Source organism: Chrysemys picta, chromosome 1 (assembly GCF_011386835.1).
Source record: "Chrysemys picta bellii isolate R12L10 chromosome 1, ASM1138683v2, whole genome shotgun sequence".
NCBI classification, from domain to species: Eukaryota; Metazoa; Chordata; order Testudines; family Emydidae; genus Chrysemys; species Chrysemys picta.
Window position 1 is genome coordinate 16,095,167 of NC_088791.1, and position 4,633 is coordinate 16,099,799.

The window sequence follows — 4,633 nt, forward strand, 5'->3', positions numbered from 1 at the left end:
TTTGTGCTTCTGATATTCAGGCCAGTGACCCCTCTGTGCCTCAGTTTCCCCACCTGCACAATGAGGATGATAATATTTATCAGGGTGAGGCTATGCAGATTAATAAGTTAATGCTGCTGCTAAATTTTGAAGCTATGAAATACAAAATAGTGTTGTTATTTTTTCAGTTTGATGTATTACAAATCTGCATGCAAAATGTCTCTTTCGTTGCAGTTCCTGGTTGTTACGGCTGTAAAACAGTCCATCATTCAAGTGACTGGGGCAGTAGCTACTCGTAACCCCAACAGGGCAGAGATCTGACTGAAAGACAGGCAGCATGGAAATATGTGAAGCGGTGGAAGAAGGTCTGATTCAGCAATGTGGCTCTTGTTACAGGAGCCTTGACAGGTCTGCCTTGCAAAGAATAGTGTGTGCTAGGGAAAATGGATATAGCTACATAAAAGGAATGGAGTTTGATAAAGAGCCCTGACCCAGCTCACCTTATATGCTTATGCAAATTTAATTAAGAGAGAGAGTGTTTAAAATATGCTATTCAATTAAATAGTTTCAAAGAGTGCAACATGAACATCAGTTCCATCAGGGACAGCACCTGCATTTTGGCACTTAGATTAGAAACACCCCTTTGATTATACACAGTATAGCAACTTTTATGGAGTTTTATCTTTCGTACCAATCAGATGGAAGCACATTTTTACAGCTGAGTTATAGATCTCTGAAAAAATGAGATTCGACATTTTCCTAATAATCCTCCTTTCTCCCAAACCTCTGCGTAACTTACCTTTTAGAGATCTTCTCACAGTCAACTCACATCTTGGTAGACAAGAATTTGGAAAGCTGGAAGAATTATAGTGGCTGATTCCAGCACTTGGACAGTTGAGTGCATGTCAGCAATTCCATTAAAAACTTAGTAAAAAAACATCAGCTGGTGCAAAATAACTAAATAAATAAATAAAACAAAACTTGTGACTCCCATCTGGAAATTAGAACTGGTCAGGAATTTTCTGACAAAACAGGGTTTTGTCAGAAAATGCCAATTCATCAAACCCCAGATGTTTTGCAGAAACATGTTGGTTTTGACAATCTGGCAATCCACAGACAGCTTTCCTGCTAGCCTGTCGGGTGGGCCACTGGGGAGCCCAGGTTTCCAGGATCCGCAGCTCCAGGACAGCCCCACCGCACAGACTACCCTGGGGCAGGGAGTCTTGTTCTTTCTCGGATCTGTGGCTCAGCCCTGCCATGTGGACTGTCCTGGAGCCAGGGTACCCCAGGGCTTCCAGTCTCCCTGCTGCAGTATTGGGAACTTGAAAACCCTGGGAGCCCCAGGTCCCAGGACATGGAGTCTCCTGGTTCAGCTGTAGCTCCCTGTGCATCTAGGCTTCTGTCTTCTGGCAGTGTCACGTTATTGACTTGAACTGGGACCGTATAGAACATGGTTGCAACCAAGGTCCTGTAGTGGCACCAAATCTTGTATAAAGGGGGTCAAATGAGGTGTCTAAGACAAGGTTATGGTTTGCTGGTCATGATTATGCTGTCTATATGTGTGTATCAATTTTTTAGTTGAAGTTATAAATATTGGATCTATACTGTCTGTATTTCAAACTTATGCTATGCTGCTGGGTGACATCCCAGACAAGTTGGTGTTAGCTCTGCCTAGCCTGCTTGATGGCCCATTAAGGACCATCAGCTATACAATTGACCCATTGAGAGAAGGCAGATTTGCCTTGCAACTCAGCAAAGTATGCAGGGACTGGCCCATGTGACTCCAGACTCCATTTTGCTGTTATTTTTACACAGTAATTACAAAGAGGTGTTCTTACACCTGGAAAAGACTATAAAAGGTTGGTTTCAGAGTAGCAGCCGTGTTAGTCTGTATCCGCAAAAAGAAGAACAGGAGTACTTGTGGCACCTTAGAGACTAACAAATTTATTAGAGCATAAGCTTTCGTGGACTACAGCCCACTTCTTCGGATGCATATAGAATGGAACATATATTGAGGAGATATATATACACACATACAGAGAGCATATACAGGTGGGAGTTGTCTTACCAACTCTGAGAGGCCAATTAATTAAGAGAAAAAAACTTTTGAAGTGATAATCAAGCTAGCCCAGTACAGACAGTTTGATAAGAAGTGTGAGAATACAGTAATACTTCTTATCAAACTGTCTGTACTGGGCTAGCTTGATTATCACTTCAAAAGTTTTTTTTCTCTTAATTAATTGGCCTCTCAGAGTTGGTAAGACAACTCCCACCTGTTTATGCTCTCTGTATGTGTGTATATATATCTCCTCAATATATGTTCCATTCTATATGCATCCAAAGAAGTGGGCTGTAGTCCACGAAAGCTTATGCTCTAATAAATTTGTTAGTCTCTAAGGTACCACAAGTACTCCTGTTCTTCTTTTTATAAAAGGTTGATGCCTCATCTCCATCTTGTCTTCAGTCCTGCTTCTTACCTCTGGAGGGACTTTGCTACAAACTGAAGCTCTGAATAAAGGACTGAATGACCCAGCCCAGCTGTGGATGTATTCCAGAGACTTGATTTAAACCTGCAGTTTATTTCATCACTGCTACAAGCCTGAACCAAGAACTTTGCCATTACTGTATGTAATTGATTCCATTTAACCAATTCTAGCTCTCATCTATATCTTTTTCCTTTTATGAATAAACCTTTAGATTTAGATTCTAAAGGACTGGCAACAGCATGATTTGTGGGTAAGATCTGATTTGTATATTGACCTGAGTCTGGGGCTTGGTTCTTTGAGATCAAGAGAACCTTTTTTCTTTTACGGGGGTATTGGTTTTCATAACCATTTGTCCCCATAACGAGTGGCACTGGTGGTGATACTGGGAAACTGGAGTGTCTAAGGGAATAGCTTGTGTGACTTGTGGTTAGCCAGTGGGGTGAGACCAAAGTCCTCTTTGTCTGGCTGGTTTGGTTTGCCTCAGAGATGGAAAAACCCCAGCCTTGGGCTGTAACTGCCCTGTTTTAAGCAATTTGTCCTGAATTGGCACTCTCAGTTGGGTCCCGCCAGAACCAGCAGTTACAGGCTGTCTGCTAGGACTGATGGGGAGCCAGGCCCCTAGAATTCTTGGGAGTCACAGCTGAGCTGGAGTTTTGGAATTTGGGTCAATTTCACTTTGAAATTTCTAAACAAAATATTTTGTTGTTGTTCAGAATTTCCTTTCGAGAAAACTCTGAAATTCCGCTTTCAAAATTTCAAAATATCCCATAGAACAGAAACTCTGACACTTGACCAGCTCTGTGGTCCCTAGCACTAGCAGCCTCTTAAAGTCAATGCAAATTTTGCCTGAGTAAGGATTGCAGGATCAGAGCCTTTATCATTTTGACCTGCAAGTGGATTTTATTTTTGCCAAATTTGACGTGCTCCATTAATGAAAGAAGAACAATTTTTATTTTGTTTAAAGTTTGGTTTCTGATGCATCCTTGTAGCTACCCAAGACTATGTTTATGTTGTTGTTAGTATTTCTTGTTTGTAATACTGTAGCACTTAGGAGCTTCAGTCATGGACCGGGATGCCATTGTGTTAGGCACTATACAAACAAAAAAAACAAAGACAGTACCCGCCCCAATGAGTTTATAATCTAAATAAGTTGGTGGGTAGATGATTATGGGTCCCATTGCCCCCTTTGGAGGAATAACACTCCCAGGGCAAGGAAATTCCATTAGTTTCCATTCATGGAGCTCCCCATGAATTATTCCGTTGTCTGGGTATGGTTTATTCCAGTATGGAAAAGAATCTGTGGGTCTATACATTTATTGGGGGCTCTGCAAAAGACAGGGGGCATCTTGTGTGGATGCATCTTGGCTTTTTCCTATCACTGTGCTTTTGGAGCAAAGCTCTGCTTCCAAGGAGCTGCTCCCAGATGCTGGTGGTTGCCCCATGAAGTCTATAACATAGAGGGGGGAAGAGCGTAAATGAATATAAACTCGGGCTTCATATCCTGGCTTCTCCTTGGCTAGAAGAATTTTGGAGGAGCCATGTGGTTCTCCCATTCTGCTTTCCTCCGACCCACCTTCCTTGTTCAGGGTGGCTGATCCCTTCACAGTTCCCATGTGGGGCTTCTACAGGGGAGGGAAGGAGCTGCCTTGACAGAAATCTCCCCTTCAGTGGGTTCAGGCTTCCTTCCATGCATGGAAGTTTTTTCCTAGTGAGAGAAGTGTGGCCAACTCCTTTGATATTACTGTGAGTCCATGCTATTCACTATTTTATTTTATAGCTCCTGTTCCTGGAGCCAAGTGATTATGTGAGAATCTCAGCTTTCATTTAAAAAGGGTGCCTTTCTGGCTTCATGGTTGTGGAGAAAAGCTTGAAAATTTATCCTAAATGCACCCTTGTAGGCTCAGAAACCAGAAGACAAAGTCCAAAATTTATTGTTGTTTTTTTTTAAACTCATGATTTTTAAGTCAATCTTATAATTTCCTGAAACCTGACTCATGACTTTTGAATGCTTAGGGGTTGGACAGTACTGAAACAAACAACTTTTACAGGCAATAAAGACCCTAATGTAGACTACTCTGCTGTGGTGCTTAGAAGTTTTAATTATTTAAATAGGCACTAATGCAACTGATTTCCCAATTGTGTAATTGGATGGGATCTTTGTCTAATAA

General features: G+C 41.7%; 1 long non-coding RNA gene across 1 annotated transcript; it reads left to right on the forward strand.

Moving 5' to 3' along the window:
• The first annotated feature begins 213 nt into the window (after window positions 1–213).
• Window positions 214–2,705, forward strand: LOC135972844 (uncharacterized). Its single transcript, XR_010589409.1, has 2 exons — window positions 214–1,838; window positions 2,414–2,705. It is a non-coding gene; the product is annotated as an uncharacterized LOC135972844 (long non-coding RNA).
• Window positions 2,706–4,633: the final 1,928 nt, after the last annotated feature.